Genomic DNA, 22,565 nt, shown 5'->3' with positions numbered 1-22,565 from the left:
TGACCCCAATTGAGTTACCCTAGTCTCATATAAGTACTCCGTGACCCCAAATGAGTTACCCTAGCCCTTTTATAAGTACACCCTAACCCCAAGTGGGTTACCCTAGTCCCATATAAGTACCCCGTGACCCACAGTGTGTTACCCTAGTCCCATATAAGTACTCCCTGACCCCAAGTGAGTTACCCTAGTCCCATATAAGTACTCCCTGACCCCAATCGAGTTACCCTAGTCCCATATAAGTACTCCCTGACCCAATGCGAGTTGCACTAGTCTCATATAAGTTCTCCCTGACCGCAAGTGAGTTACACTATTCCCATATAAGTACCCCGTGACATAAAGTGTGTTACCCTAGTGCCATATAAGTACTCACTGACCCCAAGTAGGATACCCTAGTCACATATAAGTACTCCCTGACCCAAAGTGAGTTACCCTAGCCCCTTTATAAGTACACCCTGACCCCAAGGGTGTTACCCTAGTCCCATATAACTACCCCGTGACCCAAAGTGTGTTACCCTAGTCCCATATAAGTACTCCCTGACCCCAATCGAGTTACCCTAGTCCCATATAAGTACTCCCTGACCCAATGCGAGTTGCACTAGTCTCATATAAGTTCTCCCTGACCGCAAGTGAGTTACACTATTCCCATATAAGTACCCCGTGACACAAAGTGTGTTACCCTAGTGCCATATAAGTACTCACTGACCCCAAGTAGGATACCCTAGTCACATATAAGTACTCCCTGACCCAAAGTGAGTTACCCTAGCCCCTTTATAAGTACACCCTGACCCCAAGGGTGTTACCCTAGTGCCATTTAAGTACTTCGTGATCCCAATTGAGTTACTTTAGCCCCTATATAAGTATTCCCTGACCCCAAGTGAGTTACCCTAGCCCCTTTATAAGTACTCCCTGACCCCAAGTGAGTTACCCAAGTCCCATAATAGTACTTCCTGACCCCAAGTGAGTTACTTTAGCCCCTATATAAGTATTCCCTGAGCCCAAGTGAGTTACCCCAGCCCCTTTATAAGTACTCCCTGACCCCAAGTGGGTTACCCTAGTGCCATATAAGTACTTCGTGATCCCAAGTGAGTTACTTTAGCCCCTATATAAGTATTCCCTGACCCTAAGTGAGTTACCCTAGCCCCTTTATAAGTACTCCCTGACCCCAAGTGGGTTACCCTAGTGCCATATAAGTACTTCGTGATCCCAAGTGAGTTACTTTAGCCCCTATATAAGTATTCCCTGACCCTAAGTGAGTTACCCTAGCCCCTTTATAAGTACTCCCTGACCACAAGTGAGTTAACCTACTCCCAAATAGGTACTCCCTGACCCAAAGTGAGTTACCCTAGCCCCTATATAAGTACTCCCTGACCCAAGCGAGTTACCCTAGTCCCATATAATTACTCCCTGACCCCAATTGAGTTTCCCTGGTTCCAAATAAGTACAAGTTAACCCGTAAGTGAGTTACCCTAGTACCATATAAGTAATCCCTGACCCAATGCGATTTACCCTAGTCCCATGTAAGTACTCCCTGACCCCAAGTGAGTTACCCTAGCCCCTTTATAAGAACTCCTTGACCCCAAGTGGGTTACCCTAGTGCCATTTAAGTACTTCGTGATCCCAAGTGAGTTACTTTAGCCCCTATATAAGTATTCCCTGACCCCAAGTGAGTTACCCTAGCCCCTTTATAAGTACTCCCTGACCCCAAGTGAGTTACCCAAGTCCCATAATAGTACTTCCTGACCCCAAGTGAGTTACTTTAGCCCCTATATAAGTATTCCCTGAGCCCAAGTGAGTTACCCCAGCCCCTTTATAAGTACACCCTGACCCCAAGTGAGTTACCCTACTACCATATAAGTAATCCCTGACCCAATGCGATTTACCCTAGTCCCATATAAGTACTCCCTGACCCCAAGTGAGTTACCCTAGCCCCTTTATAAGTACTCCCTGACCCCAAGTGGGTTACCCTAGTGCCATATAAGTACTTCGTGATCCCAAGTGAGTTACTTTAGCCCCTATATAAGTATTCCCTGACCCTAAGTGAGTTACCCTAGCCCCTTTATAAGTACTCCCTGACCACAAGTGAGTTAACCTACTCCCAAATAGGTACTCCCTGACCCAAAGTGAGTTACCCTAGCCCCTTTATAAGTACTCCCTGACCCAAGCGAGTTACCCTAGTCCCATATAATTACTCCCTGACCCCAATTGAGTTTCCCTGGTTCCAAATAAGTACAAGTTAACCCGTAAGTGAGTTACCCTAGTACCATATAAGTAATCCCTGACCCAATGCGATTTACCCTAGTCCCATGTAAGTACTCCCTGACCCCAAGTGAGTTACCCTAGCCCCTTTATAAGAACTCCCTGACCCCAAGTGGGTTACCCTAGTGCCATTTAAGTACTTCGTGATCGCAAGTGAGTTACTTTAGCCCCAATATAAGTATTCCCTGACCCCAAGTGAGTTACCCTAGCCCCTTTATAAGTACTCCCTGACCCCAAGTGAGTTACCCAAGTCCCATAATAGTACTTCCTGACACCAAGTGAGTTACTTTAGCCCCTATATAAGTATTCCCTGACCCCAAATGAGTTACCCTAGCCCCTTTATAAGTACACCCTGACCCCAAGTGAGTTACCCTAGCCCCTTTATAAGTACTCCCTCACCCCAAGTGGGTTACCTAAATGCAATATAAGTACTTCCTGATCCCAAGTGAGTTACTTTAGCCCCTATATAAGTATTCCCTGACCCTAAGTGAGTTACCCTAGCCCCTTTATAAGTACTCCCTGACCCCCAGTGAGTTACCCAAGTCCCATACAAGTACTCCCTGACCCCAAGTGAGTTACCCTAGGCCCATAATAAGTACTCCCTGACCCCAAGTGAGTTACCCAAGTCCCATACAAGTACTCCCTGTCCCCAAGTGGGTTACCCTGCTCCCATAATATGTACTCCCTGAACCCAAGTGAGTTACCTAGTCCCATATAAGTACTCCCTGATCCCAAGTGTGTTACCCTAGTCCCTTTATAATTACTCCCTGACCCCAAGTGTGTTACCCTAGTACCTTATAAGTACTCTCTAACCCCAAGCGAGTTACCATAGCCCCTTTATAAGTACTCCCTGACACCAAGTGTGTTACCCTAGTCCCATATAAGTACTCCCTGAACCCAAGTGGGTTACCTTAGTCCAATATAAGGAATCCCTGACCCCAAGTGAATTACCCAAGTCCCATAAAAGTACTCCCTGACCCCAAGTGAGTTACCCTAGGCCCTTAATAAATACTCCCTGAACCCAAGTGAGTTACCTAGTCCCATATAAGTACTCCCTGATCCCAAGTGAGTTACCCAAGCCCCTTTATAATTACTCCCTGAGCCCAATTGTTTTACCCTAGTACCTTATAAGTACTCCCTGACCCCAAGCGAGTTACCCTAGCCCCCTTATTAGTACTCCCTGACCCCAATTGTGTTACCCTAGTCCAATATAAGTACTCCCTTACCCCAAGTGAGTTACCCTAGTCCAATATAAGTACTCCCTGACCCCAAGTGAGTTACCCTAGGCCCTTAATAAGTACTCCCTGAACCCAAGTGAGTTACCTAGTCCCATATAAGTACTCCCTGATCCCAAGTGTGTTACCCTAGTCCCTTTATAATTACTCCCTGACACCAAGTGTGTTACCCTAGTCCCATATAAGTACTCCCTGACCCCAAGTGGGTTACCCTAGTGCCATATAAGTACTTCGTGATCCCAAGTGAGTTACTTTAGCCCCTATATAAGTATTCCCTGACCCTAAGTGAGTTACCCTAGCCCCTTTATAAGTACTCCCTGATCCCAAGTGAGTTACTTTAGCCCCTATATAGGAACTCCCTGACCCCAAGTGAGATACCCTACCCCCTTTACAAGTACTCCCTGATCCCAAGTGAGTTACCCAAGTCCCATACAAGTACTCCCTGATACCAATTGAGTTACCCTAGTCCCATAATACGTACTCCCTGAACCCAAGTGAGTTACCTAGTCCCATTTAGTTACTCCCTGATTCCAATTGAGTTACCCTAGCCCCTTTATAAGTACTCCCTGACCCCAAGTGTGTTACCCTAGTACCTTATAAGTACTCCCTGACCCCAAGTGGGTTACACTTGTGCCTTTTTAAGTACATCCTGCCCCAAGTGAGTTACTTTAGCCCCTATATAAGTATTCCCTGACCCTAAGTGAGTTACCCTAGCCCCTTTATAAGTACTCCCTGACCCCCAGTGAGTTACCCAAGTCCCATACAAGTACTCCCTGACCCCAAGTGAGTTACCCTAGGCCCTTAATAAGTACTCCCTGAACCCAAGTGAGTTGCCTAGTCCCATATAAGTACTCCCTGATCACAAGTGAGTTACCCTAGCCCCTTTATAAGTACTACCTGACACCAAGTGTGTTACCCTAGTCCAATATAAGTACTCCCTGACCCCAACTGAGTTACCCTAGTCCCACATAAGTACTCCCTGACCCCAATTGAGTTACCCTAGTCTCATATAAGTACTCCGTGACCCCAAATGAGTTACCCTAGCCCTTTTATAAGTACACCCTAACCCCAAGTGGGTTACCCTAGTCCCATATAAGTACCCCGTGACCCACAGTGTGTTACCCTAGTCCCATATAAGTACTCCCTGACCCCAAGTGAGTTACCCTAGTCCCATATAAGTACTCCCTGACCCCAATCGAGTTACCCTAGTCCCATATAAGTACTCCCTGACCCAATGCGAGTTGCACTAGTCTCATATAAGTTCTCCCTGACCGCAAGTGAGTTACACTATTCCCATATAAGTACCCCGTGACACAAAGTGTGTTACCCTAGTGCCATATAAGTACTCACTGACCCCAAGTAGGATACCCTAGTCACATATAAGTACTCCCTGACCCAAAGTGAGTTACCCTAGCCCCTTTATAAGTACACCCTGACCCCAAGGGTGTTACCCTAGTGCCATTTAAGTACTTCGTGATCCCAAGTGAGTTACTTTAGCCCCTATATAAGTATTCCCTGACCCCAAGTGAGTTACCCTAGCCCCTTTATAAGTACTCCCTGACCCCAAGTGAGTTACCCAAGTCCCATAATAGTACTTCCTGACCCCAAGTGAGTTACTTTAGCCCCTATATAAGTATTCCCTGAGCCCAAGTGAGTTACCCCAGCCCCTTTATAAGTACTCCCTGACCCCAAGTGGGTTACCCTAGTGCCATATAAGTACTTCGTGATCCCAAGTGAGTTACTTTAGCCCCTATATAAGTATTCCCTGACCCTAAGTGAGTTACCCTAGCCCCTTTATAAGTACTCCCTGACCCCAAGTGGGTTACCCTAGTGCCATATAAGTACTTCGTGATCCCAAGTGAGTTACTTTAGCCCCTATATAAGTATTCCCTGACCCTAAGTGAGTTACCCTAGCCCCTTTATAAGTACTCCCTGACCACAAGTGAGTTAACCTACTCCCAAATAGGTACTCCCTGACCCAAAGTGAGTTACCCTAGCCCCTTTATAAGTACTCCCTGACCCAAGCGAGTTACCCTAGTCCCATATAATTACTCCCTGACCCCAATTGAGTTTCCCTGGTTCCAAATAAGTACAAGTTAACCCGTAAGTGAGTTACCCTAGTACCATATAAGTAATCCCTGACCCAATGCGATTTACCCTAGTCCCATGTAAGTACTCCCTGACCCCAAGTGAGTTACCCTAGCCCCTTTATAAGAACTCCTTGACCCCAAGTGGGTTACCCTAGTGCCATTTAAGTACTTCGTGATCCCAAGTGAGTTACTTTAGCCCCTATATAAGTATTCCCTGACCCCAAGTGAGTTACCCTAGCCCCTTTATAAGTACTCCCTGACCCCAAGTGAGTTACCCAAGTCCCATAATAGTACTTCCTGACCCCAAGTGAGTTACTTTAGCCCCTATATAAGTATTCCCTGAGCCCAAGTGAGTTACCCCAGCCCCTTTATAAGTACACCCTGACCCCAAGTGAGTTACCCTACTACCATATAAGTAATCCCTGACCCAATGCGATTTACCCTAGTCCCATATAAGTACTCCCTGACCCCAAGTGAGTTACCCTAGCCCCTTTATAAGTACTCCCTGACCCCAAGTGGGTTACCCTAGTGCCATATAAGTACTTCGTGATCCCAAGTGAGTTACTTTAGCCCCTATATAAGTATTCCCTGACCCTAAGTGAGTTACCCTAGCCCCTTTATAAGTACTCCCTGACCACAAGTGAGTTAACCTACTCCCAAATAGGTACTCCCTGACCCAAAGTGAGTTACCCTAGCCCCTTTATAAGTACTCCCTGACCCAAGCGAGTTACCCTAGTCCCATATAATTACTCCCTGACCCCAATTGAGTTTCCCTGGTTCCAAATAAGTACAAGTTAACCCGTAAGTGAGTTACCCTAGTACCATATAAGTAATCCCTGACCCAATGCGATTTACCCTAGTCCCATGTAAGTACTCCCTGACCCCAAGTGAGTTACCCTAGCCCCTTTATAAGAACTCCCTGACCCCAAGTGGGTTACCCTAGTGCCATTTAAGTACTTCGTGATCGCAAGTGAGTTACTTTAGCCCCAATATAAGTATTCCCTGACCCCAAGTGAGTTACCCTAGCCCCTTTATAAGTACTCCCTGACCCCAAGTGAGTTACCCAAGTCCCATAATAGTACTTCCTGACACCAAGTGAGTTACTTTAGCCCCTATATAAGTATTCCCTGACCCCAAATGAGTTACCCTAGCCCCTTTATAAGTACACCCTGACCCCAAGTGAGTTACCCTAGCCCCTTTATAAGTACTCCCTCACCCCAAGTGGGTTACCTAAATGCAATATAAGTACTTCCTGATCCCAAGTGAGTTACTTTAGCCCCTATATAAGTATTCCCTGACCCTAAGTGAGTTACCCTAGCCCCTTTATAAGTACTCCCTGACCCCCAGTGAGTTACCCAAGTCCCATACAAGTACTCCCTGACCCCAAGTGAGTTACCCTAGGCCCATAATAAGTACTCCCTGACCCCAAGTGAGTTACCCAAGTCCCATACAAGTACTCCCTGTCCCCAAGTGGGTTACCCTGCTCCCATAATATGTACTCCCTGAACCCAAGTGAGTTACCTAGTCCCATATAAGTACTCCCTGACCCCAAGTGTGTTACCCTAGTACCTTATAAGTACTCCCTAACCACAAGCGAGTTACCATAGCCCCTTTATAAGTACTCCCTGACACCAAGTGTGTTACCCTAGTCCCATATAAGTACTCCCTGAGCCCAAGTGGGTTACCTTAGTCCAATATAAGTACTCCCTGACCCCAAGTGAGTTACCCAAGTCCCATACAAGTACTCCCTGACCCCAAGTGAGTTACCCTAGGCCCTTAATAAGTACTCCCTGAACCCAAGTGAGTTACCTAGTCCCATATAAGTACTCCCTGATCCCAAGTGTGTTACCCTAGTCCCTTTATAATTACTCCCTGACCCCAAGTGTGTTACCCTAGTACCTTATAAGTACTCTCTAACCCCAAGCGAGTTACCATAGCCCCTTTATAAGTACTCCCTGACACCAAGTGTGTTACCCTAGTCCCATATAAGTACTCCCTGAACCCAAGTGGGTTACCTTAGTCCAATATAAGGAATCCCTGACCCCAAGTGAATTACCCAAGTCCCATACAAGTACTCCCTGACCCCAAGTGAGTTACCCTAGGCCCTTAATAAATACTCCCTGAACCCAAGTGAGTTACCTAGTCCCATATAAGTACTCCCTGATCCCAAGTGAGTTACCCAAGCCCCTTTATAATTACTCCCTGAGCCCAATTGTTTTACCCTAGTACCTTATAAGTACTCCCTGACCCCAAGCGAGTTACCCTAGCCCCCTTATTAGTACTCCCTGACCCCAATTGTGTTACCCTAGTCCAATATAAGTACTCCCTTACCCCAAGTGAGTTACCCTAGTCCAATATAAGTACTCCCTGACCCCAAGTGAGTTACCCTAGGCCCTTAATAAGTACTCCCTGAACCCAAGTGAGTTACCTAGTCCCATATAAGTACTCCCTGATCCCAAGTGTGTTACCCTAGTCCCTTTATAATTACTCCCTGACACCAAGTGTGTTACCCTAGTCCCATATAAGTACTCCCTGACCCCAAGTGGGTTACCTTAGTCCAATATAAGTACTCCCTGACCCCAAGTGAGTTACCCAAGTCCCATACAAGTACTCCCTGACCCCAAGTGAGTTACCCTAGGCCCTTAATAAGTACTCCCTGAACCCAAGTGAGTTACCTACTCCCAAATAAGTACTCCCTGACCCAAAGTGAGTTACCCTAGCCCCTTTATAAGTACTCCCTGACCCAAGCGAGTTACCCTAGTCCCATATAATGACTACCTGACACCAATTGAGTTTCCCTGGTTCCATATAAGTACAAGTTAACCCGTAAGTGAGTTACCCTAGTACCATATAAGTAATCCCTGACCCAATGCGATTTACCCTAGTCCCATGTAAGTACTCCCTGACCCCAAGTGAGTTACCCTAGCCCCTTTATAAGAACTCCTTGACCCCAAGTGGGTTACCCTAGTGCCATTTAAGTACTTCGTGATCCCAAGTGAGTTACTTTAGCCCCTATATAAGTATTCCCTGACCCCAAGTGAGTTACCCTAGCCCCTTTATAAGTACTCCCTGACCCCAAGTGAGTTACCCAAGTCCCATAATAGTACTTCCTGACCCCAAGTGAGTTACTTTAGCCCCTATATAAGTATTCCCTGACCCCAAGTGAGTTACCCTAGCCCCTTTATAAGTACACCCTGACCCCAAGTGAGTTACCCTACTACCATATAAGTAATCCCTGACCCAATGCGATTTACCCTAGTCCCATATAAGTACTCCCTGACCCCAAGTGAGTTACCCTAGTACCTTATAAGTACTCCCTGACCCTAATTGAGTTCCCATAGTCACATATAAGTACTCCCTGACCCTTAGTGAGTTACCCTAGTCACATATTAGTACTCCCTGACCCCATGTAAGTTACTCTAGCCCCTTTATAAGTACTCCCTGACCCCAAGTGGGTTACTTTAGCCCCTATATAAGTATTCCCCCATCCTAAGTGAGTTACCCTAGCCCCTTTATAAGTACCCCCTGACCCCCAGTGAGTTACCCAAGTCCCATACAATTACTCCCTGACCTCAAGTGAGTTACCCTAGGCCCATAATAAGTACTCCCTGAACCCAAGTGAGTTACCTAGTCCCATATAAGTACTCCCTGATCTCAAGTGAGTTACCCTTTCCCCTTTATAATTACTCCCTGACCCCAAGTGTGTTACCCTAGTCCAATATAAGTACTCCCTTACCCCAAGTGAGTTACCCTAGTCCAATATAAGTACTCCCTGACCCCAAGTGAGTTACCCTAGGCCCTTAATAAGTACTCCCTGAACCCAAGTGAGTTACCTAGTCCCATATAAGTACTCCCTGATCCCAAGTGTGTTACCCTAGTCCCTTTATAATTACTCCCTGACACCAAGTGTGTTACCCTAGTCCCATATAAGTACTCCCTGACCCCAAGTGGGTTACCTTAGTCCAATATAAGTACTCCCTGACCCCAAGTGAGTTACCCAAGTCCCATACAAGTACTCCCTGACCCCAAGTGAGTTACCCTAGGCCCTTAATAAGTACTCCCTGAACCCAAGTGAGTTACCTACTCCCAAATAAGTACTCCCTGACCCAAAGTGAGTTACCCTAGCCCCTTTATAAGTACTCCCTGACCCAAGCGAGTTACCCTAGTCCCATATAATGACTACCTGACACCAATTGAGTTTCCCTGGTTCCATATAAGTACAAGTTAACCCGTAAGTGAGTTACCCTAGTACCATATAAGTAATCCCTGACCCAATGCGATTTACCCTAGTCCCATGTAAGTACTCCCTGACCCCAAGTGAGTTACCCTAGCCCCTTTATAAGAACTCCTTGACCCCAAGTGGGTTACCCTAGTGCCATTTAAGTACTTCGTGATCCCAAGTGAGTTACTTTAGCCCCTATATAAGTATTCCCTGACCCCAAGTGAGTTACCCTAGCCCCTTTATAAGTACTCCCTGACCCCAAGTGAGTTACCCAAGTCCCATAATAGTACTTCCTGACCCCAAGTGAGTTACTTTAGCCCCTATATAAGTATTCCCTGACCCCAAGTGAGTTACCCTAGCCCCTTTATAAGTACACCCTGACCCCAAGTGAGTTACCCTACTACCATATAAGTAATCCCTGACCCAATGCGATTTACCCTAGTCCCATATAAGTACTCCCTGACCCCAAGTGAGTTACCCTAGTACCTTATAAGTACTCCCTGACCCTAATTGAGTTCCCATAGTCACATATAAGTACTCCCTGACCCTTAGTGAGTTACCCTAGTCACATATTAGTACTCCCTGACCCCATGTAAGTTACTCTAGCCCCTTTATAAGTACTCCCTGACCCCAAGTGGGTTACTTTAGCCCCTATATAAGTATTCCCCCATCCTAAGTGAGTTACCCTAGCCCCTTTATAAGTACCCCCTGACCCCCAGTGAGTTACCCAAGTCCCATACAATTACTCCCTGACCTCAAGTGAGTTACCCTAGGCCCATAATAAGTACTCCCTGAACCCAAGTGAGTTACCTAGTCCCATATAAGTACTCCCTGATCTCAAGTGAGTTACCCTTTCCCCTTTATAATTACTCCCTGACCCCAAGTGTGTTACCCTAGTACCTTATAAGTACTCCCTGACCCCAAGCTAGTTACCCTACCCCCTTTATAAGTACTCCCTGACTCCAAGTGTGTTACCCTAGTCCAATATAAGTACTCCCTGACCCCAATGAGTTACCCTAGTCCAATATAAGTACTCCCTGACCCCAAGTGAGTTACCCTAGTCCCATTTAATTACTCCCTCACCCCAAGTGAGTTACCCTAGCCCATTTATATGTACTCCCTGACCCCAAGTGAGTTACCCAAGTCCCATACAAGTACTCCCTGACCCCAAGTGAGTTACCCTGCTCCCATAATAAGTACTCCCTGAACCCAAGTTAGTTACCTAGTCCCATATAAGTACTCCCTGATCCCAAGTGAGTTACCCTAGTCCCTTTATAAGTACTCCCTGACCCCAAGTGTGTTACCCTAGTACCTTATAAGTACTCTCTAACCCCAAGCGAGTTACGATAGCCCCTTTATAAGTACTCCCTGACACCAAGTGTGTTACCCTAGTCCCATAGAAGCACTCCCTGACCCCAAGTGGGTTACCTTAGTCCAATATAAGTACTCCCTGACCCCAAGTGAGTTACCCAAGTCCCATACAAGTACTCCCTGACCCCAAGTTTGTTACCCTAGCCCCTTTTTAAGTACTCCCTGACACCAAGAGTGTTACCCTAGTCCCATAATAAGTACTCCCTGAACCCAAGCGAGTTACCCTAGTCCCATATAAGTACTCCCTGACCCCAAATGAGTTACCCTAGCCCTTTTATAAGTACACCCTAACCCCAAGTGGGTTACCCTAGTCCCATATAAGTACCCCGTGACCCACAGTGTGTTACCCTAGTCCCATATAAGTACTCCCTGACACCAAGAGAGTTACCCTAGTCCCATATAAGTACTCCCTGACCCCAATCGAGTTACCCTAGTCCCAAATAAGTACTCCCTGACCCCAAGTGAGTTACCCTACTCCCAAATAAGTACTCCCTGACCCAAAGTGTGTCACCCTATTCCCATATAAGTACCCCGTGACACAAAGTGTGTTACCCTAGTGCCATATAAGTACTCACTGACCCCAAGTGAGATACCCTAGTCACATATAAGTACTCCCTGACCCCAAGTGAGTTACCCTAGCCCCTTTATAAGTAGACCCTGACCCCAAGGGTGTTACCCTAGTCCCATATAAGTACTCCCTGCCCCAAGTGAGTTACCCTGCTCCCATAATAAGTACTCCCTGAACCCAAGTGAGTTACCTAGTCCCATATAAGTACTCCCTGATCCCAAGTGAGTTACCCTAGTCCCTTTATAAGTACCCCCTGACCCCAAGTGTGTTACCCTAGTACCTTATAAGTACTCCCTGACCCCAAGTGAGTTACCTTAGTCCCATATAAGTACTCCCTGACCCCAATTGAGTTACCCTAGTCCCATATAAATACCCCGTACCCAAAGTGTGTTACCCTAGTCCCATAGAAGTACTCCCTGATCCCAAGTGAGTTACTTTAGCCCCTATATAGGAACTCCCTGACCCCAAGTGAGTTACCCTACCCCCTTTACAAGTACTCCCTGATCCCAAGTGAGTTACCCTAGTCCCATACAAGTACTCCCTGATACCAATTGAGTTACCCTAGTCCCATAATACGTACTCCCTGAACCCAAGTGAGTTACCTAGTCCCATTTAGTTACTCCCTGATCCAAAGTTAGTTACCCTATCCACTTTATAAGTACTCCCTGACCCCAAGTGTGTTACCCTAGTCCCATAATAAGTACTCCCTGAACCCAAGCGAGTTACCCTAGTCCCATATAAGTACTCCGTGACCCCAAATGAGTTACCCTAGCCCTTTTATAAGTACACCCTAACCCCAAGTGGGTTACCCTAGTCCCATATAAGTACCCCGTGACCCACAGTGTGTTACCCTAGTCCCATATAAGTACTCATTGACCCCAAGTGAGTTACCCTAGTCCCATATAAGTACTCCCTGACCCCAATCGAGTTACCCTAGTCCCATATAAGTACTCCCTGACCCAATGCGAGTTGCACTAGTCTCATATAAGTTCTCCCTGACCGCAAGTGAGTTACACTATTCCCATATAAGAACCCCGTGACACAAAGTGTGTTACCCTAGTGCCATATAAGTACTCACTGACCCCAAGTAGGATACCCTAGTCACATATAAGTACTCCCTGACCCAAAGTGAGTTACCCTAGCCCCTTTATAAGTACACCCTGACCCCAAGGGTGTTACCCTAGTCCCATATAAGTACTCCCTGACCCCAAGTGAGTTTCCCTGGTTCCATTTAAGTACAAGTTAACCCCCAAGTGAGTTACCCTAGTACTATATAAGTACTCCCTGACCCAATGCGATTTACCCTAGTCCCATGTAAGTACTCCCTGACCCCAAGTGAGTTACCCTAGCCCCTTTATAAGAACTCCCTGACCCCAAGTTGGTTACCCTAGTGCCATTTAAGTACTTCGTGATCCCAAGTGAGTTACTTTAGCCCCTATATAAGTATTCCCTGACCCTAAGTGAGTTACCCTAGCCCCTTTATAAGTACTCCCTGACCCCCAGTGAGTTAACCAAGTCCCATACAAGTACTCCCTGACCCCAAGTGAGTTACCCTAGGCCCATAATAAGTACTCCCTGAACCCAAGTGAGTTACCCCAGCCCCTTTATGAGTACTACCTGACCCCAAGTGAGTTACCCAAGTCCCATAATAGTACTTCCTGACCCCAAATGAGTTACTTTAGCCCCTATATAAGTATCCCTGACCCCAAGTGAGTTACCCTAGCCCCTTTATAAGTACTCCCTGACCCCAAGTGAGTTACCCAAGTCCCATAATAGTACTCCCTGAACCCAAGTGAGTTACCTAGTCCCATATAAGTACTCCCTGATCCCAAGTGAGTTACCCAAGCCCCTTTATAATTACTCCCTGAGCCCAATTGTTTTACCCTAGTACCTTATAAGTACTCCCTGACCCCAAGCGAGTTACCCTAGCCCCCTTATTAGTACTCCCTGACCCCAATTGTGTTACCCTAGTCCAATATAAGTACTCCCTTACCCCAAGTGAGTTACCCTAGTCCAATATAAGTACTCCCTGACCCCAAGTGAGTTACCCTAGGCCCTTAATAAGTACTCCCTGAACCCAAGTGAGTTACCTAGTCCCATATAAGTACTCCCTGATTCCAAGTGTGTTACCCTAGTCCCTTTATAATTACTCCCTGACACCAAGTGTGTTACCCTAGTCCCATATAAGTACTCCCTGACCCCAAGTGGGTTACCTTAGTCCAATATAAGTACTCCCTGACCCCAAGTGAGTTACCCAAGTCCCATACAAGTACTCCCTGACCCCAAGTGAGTTACCCTAGGCCCTTAATAAGTACTCCCTGAACCCAAGTGAGTTACCTACTCCCAAATAAGTACTCCCTGACCCAAAGTGAGTTACCCTAGCCCCTTTATAAGTACTCCCTGACCCAAGCGAGTTACCCTAGTCCCATATAATGACTACCTGACACCAATTGAGTTTCCCTGGTTCCATATAAGTACAAGTTAACCCGTAAGTGAGTTACCCTAGTACCATATAAGTAATCCCTGACCCAATGCGATTTACCCTAGTCCCATGTAAGTACTCCCTGACCCCAAGTGAGTTACCCTAGCCCCTTTATAAGAACTCCTTGACCCCAAGTGGGTTACCCTAGTGCCATTTAAGTACTTCGTGATCCCAAGTGAGTTACTTTAGCCCCTATATAAGTATTCCCTGACCCCAAGTGAGTTACCCTAGCCCCTTTATAAGTACTCCCTGACCCCAAGTGAGTTACCCAAGTCCCATAATAGTACTTCCTGACCCCAAGTGAGTTACTTTAGCCCCTATATAAGTATTCCCTGACCCCAAGTGAGTTACCCTAGCCCCTTTATAAGTACACCCTGACCCCAAGTGAGTTACCCTACTACCATATAAGTAATCCCTGACCCAATGCGATTTACCCTAGTCCCATATAAGTACTCCCTGACCCCAAGTGAGTTACCCTAGTACCTTATAAGTACTCCCTGACCCTAATTGAGTTCCCATAGTCACATATAAGTACTCCCTGACCCTTAGTGAGTTACCCTAGTCACATATTAGTACTCCCTGACCCCATGTAAGTTACTCTAGCCCCTTTATAAGTACTCCCTGACCCCAAGTGGGTTACTTTAGCCCCTATATAAGTATTCCCCCATCCTAAGTGAGTTACCCTAGCCCCTTTATAAGTACCCCCTGACCCCCAGTGAGTTACCCAAGTCCCATACAATTACTCCCTGACCTCAAGTGAGTTACCCTAGGCCCATAATAAGTACTCCCTGAACCCAAGTGAGTTACCTAGTCCCATATAAGTACTCCCTGATCTCAAGTGAGTTACCCTTTCCCCTTTATAATTACTCCCTGACCCCAAGTGTGTTACCCTAGTACCTTATAAGTACTCCCTGACCCCAAGCTAGTTACCCTACCCCCTTTATAAGTACTCCCTGACTCCAAGTGTGTTACCCTAGTCCAATATAAGTACTCCCTGACCCCAATGAGTTACCCTAGTCCAATATAAGTACTCCCTGACCCCAAGTGAGTTACCCTAGTCCCATTTAATTACTCCCTCACCCCAAGTGAGTTACCCTAGCCCATTTATATGTACTCCCTGACCCCAAGTGAGTTACCCAAGTCCCATACAAGTACTCCCTGACCCCAAGTGAGTTACCCTGCTCCCATAATAAGTACTCCCTGAACCCAAGTTAGTTACCTAGTCCCATATAAGTACTCCCTGATCCCAAGTGAGTTACCCTAGTCCCTTTATAAGTACTCCCTGACCCCAAGTGTGTTACCCTAGTACCTTATAAGTACTCTCTAACCCCAAGCGAGTTACGATAGCCCCTTTATAAGTACTCCCTGACACCAAGTGTGTTACCCTAGTCCCATAGAAGCACTCCCTGACCCCAAGTGGGTTACCTTAGTCCAATATAAGTACTCCCTGACCCCAAGTGAGTTACCCAAGTCCCATACAAGTACTCCCTGACCCCAAGTTTGTTACCCTAGCCCCTTTTTAAGTACTCCCTGACACCAAGAGTGTTACCCTAGTCCCATAATAAGTACTCCCTGAACCCAAGCGAGTTACCCTAGTCCCATATAAGTACTCCCTGACCCCAAATGAGTTACCCTAGCCCTTTTATAAGTACACCCTAACCCCAAGTGGGTTACCCTAGTCCTATATAAGTACCCCGTGACCCACAGTGTGTTACCCTAGTCCCATATAAGTACTCCCTGACACCAAGAGAGTTACCCTAGTCCCATATAAGTACTCCCTGACCCCAATCGAGTTACCCTAGTCCCAAATAAGTACTCCCTGACCCCAAGTGAGTTACCCTACTCCCAAATAAGTACTCCCTGACCCAAAGTGTGTCACCCTATTCCCATATAAGTACCCCGTGACACAAAGTGTGTTACCCTAGTGCCATATAAGTACTCACTGACCCCAAGTGAGATACCCTAGTCACATATAAGTACTCCCTGACCCCAAGTGAGTTACCCTAGCCCCTTTATAAGTAGACCCTGACCCCAAGGGTGTTACCCTAGTCCCATATAAGTACTCCCTGCCCCAAGTGAGTTACCCTGCTCCCATAATAAGTACTCCCTGAACCCAAGTGAGTTACCTAGTCCCATATAAGTACTCCCTGATCCCAAGTGAGTTACCCTAGTCCCTTTATAAGTACCCCCTGACCCCAAGTGTGTTACCCTAGTACCTTATAAGTACTCCCTGACCCCAAGTGAGTTACCTTAGTCCCATATAAGTACTCCCTGACCCCAATTGAGTTACCCTAGTCCCATATAAATACCCCGTACCCAAAGTGTGTTACCCTAGTCCCATAGAAGTACTCCCTGATCCCAAGTGAGTTACTTTAGCCCCTATATAGGAACTCCCTGACCCCAAGTGAGTTACCCTACCCCCTTTACAAGTACTCCCTGATCCCAAGTGAGTTACCCTAGTCCCATACAAGTACTCCCTGATACCAATTGAGTTACCCTAGTCCCATAATACGTACTCCCTGAACCCAAGTGAGTTACCTAGTCCCATTTAGTTACTCCCTGATCCAAAGTTAGTTACCCTATCCACTTTATAAGTACTCCCTGACCCCAAGTGTGTTACCCTAGTCCCATAATAAGTACTCCCTGAACCCAAGCGAGTTACCCTAGTCCCATATAAGTACTCCGTGACCCCAAATGAGTTACCCTAGCCCTTTTATAAGTACACCCTAACCCCAAGTGGGTTACCCTAGTCCCATATAAGTACCCCGTGACCCACAGTGTGTTACCCTAGTCCCATATAAGTACTCATTGACCCCAAGTGAGTTACCCTAGTCCCATATAAGTACTCCCTGACCCCAATCGAGTTACCCTAGTCCCATATAAGTACTCCCTGACCCAATGCGAGTTGCACTAGTCTCATATAAGTTCTCCCTGACCGCAAGTGAGTTACACTATTCCCATATAAGAACCCCGTGACACAAAGTGTGTTACCCTAGTGCCATATAAGTACTCACTGACCCCAAGTAGGATACCCTAGTCACATATAAGTACTCCCTGACCCAAAGTGAGTTACCCTAGCCCCTTTATAAGTACACCCTGACCCCAAGGGTGTTACCCTAGTCCCATATAAGTACTCCCTGACCCCAAGTGAGTTTCCCTGGTTCCATTTAAGTACAAGTTAACCCCCAAGTGAGTTACCCTAGTACTATATAAGTACTCCCTGACCCAATGCGATTTACCCTAGTCCCATGTAAGTACTCCCTGACCCCAAGTGAGTTACCCTAGCCCCTTTATAAGAACTCCCTGACCCCAAGTTGGTTACCCTAGTGCCATTTAAGTACTTCGTGATCCCAAGTGAGTTACTTTAGCCCCTATATAAGTATTCCCTGACCCTAAGTGAGTTACCCTAGCCCCTTTATAAGTACTCCCTGACCCCCAGTGAGTTAACCAAGTCCCATACAAGTACTCCCTGACCCCAAGTGAGTTACCCTAGGCCCATAATAAGTACTCCCTGAACCCAAGTGAGTTACCCTAGCCCCTTTATGAGTACTACCTGACCCCAAGTGAGTTACCCAAGTCCCATAATAGTACTTCCTGACCCCAAATGAGTTACTTTAGCCCCTATATAAGTATCCCTGACCCCAAGTGAGTTACCCTAGCCCATTTATAAGTACTCCCTGACCCCAAGTGAGTTACCCAAGTCCCATACAAGTACTCCCTGACCCCAAGTGAGTTACCCTGCTCCCATAATAAGTACTCCCTGAACCCAAGTGAGTTACCTAGTACCATATAAGTACTCCCTGATCCTAAGTGAGTTACCATAGCCCCTTTATAAGTACTCCCTGACACCAAGTGTGTTGCCCTAGTCCCACATAGGTACTCCCTGACCCCAAGTTAGTTACCTTAGTCCCATATAAGTACTCCCTGACCCCAATTGAGTTACCCTAGTCCCATATAAGTACCCCGTACCCAAAGTGTGTTACCCTAGTCCCATAGAAGTACTCCCTGAACCGAAGTGAGTTACCCTAGACCCATATAAGTACTCCCTGATCCCAAGTGAGTTACTTTAGCCCCTATATAGGAACTCCCTGACCCCAAGTGAGATACCCTACCCCCTTTACAAGTACTCCCTGATCCCAAGTGAGTTACCCAAGTCCCATACAAGTACTCCCTGATACCAATTGAGTTACCCTAGTCCCATAATACGTACTCCCTGAACCCAAGTGAGTTACCTAGTCCCATTTAGATACTCCCTGATTCCAATTGAGTTACCCTAGCCCCTTTATAAGTACTCCCTGACCCCAAGTGTGTTACCCTAGTACCTTATAAGTACTCCCTGACCCCAAGTGGGTTACACTTGTGCCTTTTTAAGTACATCCTGCCCCAAGTGAGTTACTTTAGCCCCTATATAAGTATTCCCTGACCCTAAGTGAGTTACCCTAGCCCCTTTAAAAGTACTCCCTGACCCCCAGTGAGTTACCCAAGTCCCATACAAGTACTCCCTGACCCCAAGTGAGTTACCCTAGGCCCTTAATAAGTACTCCCTGAACCCAAGTGAGTTGCCTAGTCCCATATAAGTACTCCCTGATCACAAGTGAGTTACCCTAGCCCCTTTATAAGTACTACCTGACACCAAGTGTGTTACCCTAGTCCAATATAAGTACTCCCTGACCCCAAGTGAGTTACCCTAGTCCCACATAAGTACTCCCTGACCCCAATTGAGTTACCCTAGTCCCATATAAGTACTCCGTGACCCCAAATGAGTTACCCTAGCCCTTTTATAAGTACACCCTAACCCCAAATGGGTTACCCTGGTCCCATATAAGTACCCCGTGACCCACAGTGTGTTACCCTAGTCCCATATAAGTACTCCCTGACCCCAAGTGAGTTACCCTAGTCCCATATAAGTACTCCCTGACCCCAATCGAGTTACCCTAGTCCCATATAAGTACTCCCTGACCCAATGCGAGTTGCACTAGTCTCATATAAGTTCTCCCTGACCGCAAGTGAGTTACACTATTCCCATATAAGTACCCCGTGACACAAAGTGTGTTACCCTAGTGCCATATAAGTACTCACTGACCCCAATTAGGATACCCTAGTCACATATAAGTACTCCCTGACCCAAAGTGAATTACCCTAGCCCCTTTATAAGTACACCCTGACCCCAAGGGTGTTACCCTAGTCCCATATAACTACCCCGTGACCCAAAGTGTGTTACCCTAGTCCCATATAAGTACTCCCTGACCCCAAGTGAGTTTCCCTGGTTCCATTTAAGTACAAGTTAACCCCCAAGTGAGTTACCCTAGTACTATATAAGTACTCCCTGACCCAATGCGATTTACCCTAGTCCCATGTAAGTACTCCCTGACCCAAAGTGAGTTACCCTAGCCCCTTTATAAGAACTCCCTGACCCCAAGTGGGTTACCCTAGTACCATTTAAGTACTTCGTGATCCCAAGTGAGTTACTTTAGCCCCTATATAAGTATTCCCTGACCCTAAGTGAGTTACCCTAGCCCCTTTATAAGTACTCCCTGACCCCCAGTGAGTTACCCAAGTCCCATACAAGTACTCCCTGACCCCAAGTGAGTTACCCTAGGCCCATAATAAGTGCTCCCTGAACCCAAGTGAGTTACCCTAGCCCCTTTATGAGTACTACCTGACCCCAAGTGAGTTACCCAAGTCCCATAATAGTACTTCCTGACCCCACATGAGTTACTTTAGCCCCTATATAAGTATCCCTGACCCCAAGTGAGTTACCCTAGCCCATTTATAAGTACTCCCTGACCCCAAGTGAGTTACCCAAGTCCCATACAAGTACTCCCTGACCCCAAGTGAGTTACCCTGCTCCCATAATAAGTACTCCCTTACACCAAGTGGGTTACACTTGTGCCTTTTTAAGTACATCCTGCCCCAAGTGAGTTACTTTAGCCCCTATATAAGTATTCCCTGACCCTAAGTGAGTTACCCTAGCCCCTTTATAAGTACTCCCTGACCCCCAGTGAGTTACCCAAGTCCCATACAAGTACTCCCTGACCCCAAGTGAGTTACCCTAGGCCCTTAATAAGTACTCCCTGAACCCAAGTGAGTTGCCTAGTCCCATATAAGTACTCCCTGATCACAAGTGAGTTACCCTAGCCCCTTTATAAGTACTACCTGACACCAAGTGTGTTACCCTAGTCCAATATAAGTACTCCCTGACCCCAACTGAGTTACCCTAGTCCCACATAAGTACTCCCTGACCCCAATTGAGTTACCCTAGTCTCATATAAGTACTCCGTGACCCCAAATGAGTTACCCTAGCCCTTTTATAAGTACACCCTAACCCCAAGTGGGTTACCCTAGTCCCATATAAGTACCCCGTGACCCACAGTGTGTTACCCTAGTCCCATATAAGTACTCCCTGACCCCAAGTGAGTTACCCTAGTCCCATATAAGTACTCCCTGACCCCAATCGAGTTACCCTAGTCCCATATAAGTACTCCCTGACCCAATGCGAGTTGCACTAGTCTCATATAAGTTCTCCCTGACCGCAAGTGAGTTACACTATTCCCATATAAGTACCCCGTGACACAAAGTGTGTTACCCTAGTGCCATATAAGTACTCACTGACCCCAAGTAGGATACCCTAGTCACATATAAGTACTCCCTGAACCCAAGTGAGTTACCTACTCCCAAATAAGTACTCCCTGACCCAAAGTGAGTTACCCTAGCCCCTTTATAAGTACTCCCTGACCCAAGCGAGTTACCCTAGTCCCATATAATGACTACCTGACACCAATTGAGTTTCCCTGGTTCCATATAAGTACAAGTTAACCCGTAAGTGAGTTACCCTAGTACCATATAAGTAATCCCTGACCCAATGCGATTTACCCTAGTCCCATGTAAGTACTCCCTGACCCCAAGTGAGTTACCCTAGCCCCTTTATAAGAACTCCTTGACCCCAAGTGGGTTACCCTAGTGCCATTTAAGTACTTCGTGATCCCAAGTGAGTTACTTTAGCCCCTATATAAGTATTCCCTGACCCCAAGTGAGTTACCCTAGCCCCTTTATAAGTACTCCCTGACCCCAAGTGAGTTACCCAAGTCCCATAATAGTACTTCCTGACCCCAAGTGAGTTACTTTAGCCCCTATATAAGTATTCCCTGACCCCAAGTGAGTTACCCTAGCCCCTTTATAAGTACACCCTGACCCCAAGTGAGTTACCCTACTACCATATAAGTAATCCCTGACCCAATGCGATTTACCCTAGTCCCATATAAGTACTCCCTGACCCCAAGTGAGTTACCCTAGTACCTTATAAGTACTCCCTGACCCTAATTGAGTTCCCATAGTCACATATAAGTACTCCCTGACCCTTAGTGAGTTACCCTAGTCACATATTAGTACTCCCTGACCCCATGTAAGTTACTCTAGCCCCTTTATAAGTACTCCCTGACCCCAAGTGGGTTACTTTAGCCCCTATATAAGTATTCCCCCATCCTAAGTGAGTTACCCTAGCCCCTTTATAAGTACCCCCTGACCCCCAGTGAGTTACCCAAGTCCCATACAATTACTCCCTGACCTCAAGTGAGTTACCCTAGGCCCATAATAAGTACTCCCTGAACCCAAGTGAGTTACCTAGTCCCATATAAGTACTCCCTGATCTCAAGTGAGTTACCCTTTCCCCTTTATAATTACTCCCTGACCCCAAGTGTGTTACCCTAGTACCTTATAAGTACTCCCTGACCCCAAGCTAGTTACCCTACCCCCTTTATAAGTACTCCCTGACTCCAAGTGTGTTACCCTAGTCCAATATAAGTACTCCCTGACCCCAATGAGTTACCCTAGTCCAATATAAGTACTCCCTGACCCCAAGTGAGTTACCCTAGTCCCATTTAATTACTCCCTCACCCCAAGTGAGTTACCCTAGCCCATTTATATGTACTCCCTGACCCCAAGTGAGTTACCCAAGTCCCATACAAGTACTCCCTGACCCCAAGTGAGTTACCCTGCTCCCATAATAAGTACTCCCTGAACCCAAGTTAGTTACCTAGTCCCATATAAGTACTCCCTGATCCCAAGTGAGTTACCCTAGTCCCTTTATAAGTACTCCCTGACCCCAAGTGTGTTACCCTAGTACCTTATAAGTACTCTCTAACCCCAAGCGAGTTACGATAGCCCCTTTATAAGTACTCCCTGACACCAAGTGTGTTACCCTAGTCCCATAGAAGCACTCCCTGACCCCAAGTGGGTTACCTTAGTCCAATATAAGTACTCCCTGACCCCAAGTGAGTTACCCAAGTCCCATACAAGTACTCCCTGACCCCAAGTTTGTTACCCTAGCCCCTTTTTAAGTACT

This window comes from Prorops nasuta, unplaced genomic scaffold, assembly GCF_024137725.1.
Source record: "Prorops nasuta isolate Cenicafe-Biocafe unplaced genomic scaffold, Cenicafe_Pnas_1.2 PNAS00041, whole genome shotgun sequence".
In the NCBI taxonomy this organism is placed as follows: domain Eukaryota; kingdom Metazoa; phylum Arthropoda; class Insecta; order Hymenoptera; family Bethylidae; genus Prorops; species Prorops nasuta.
Note: the sequence above shows the minus strand (reverse complement) of the source record.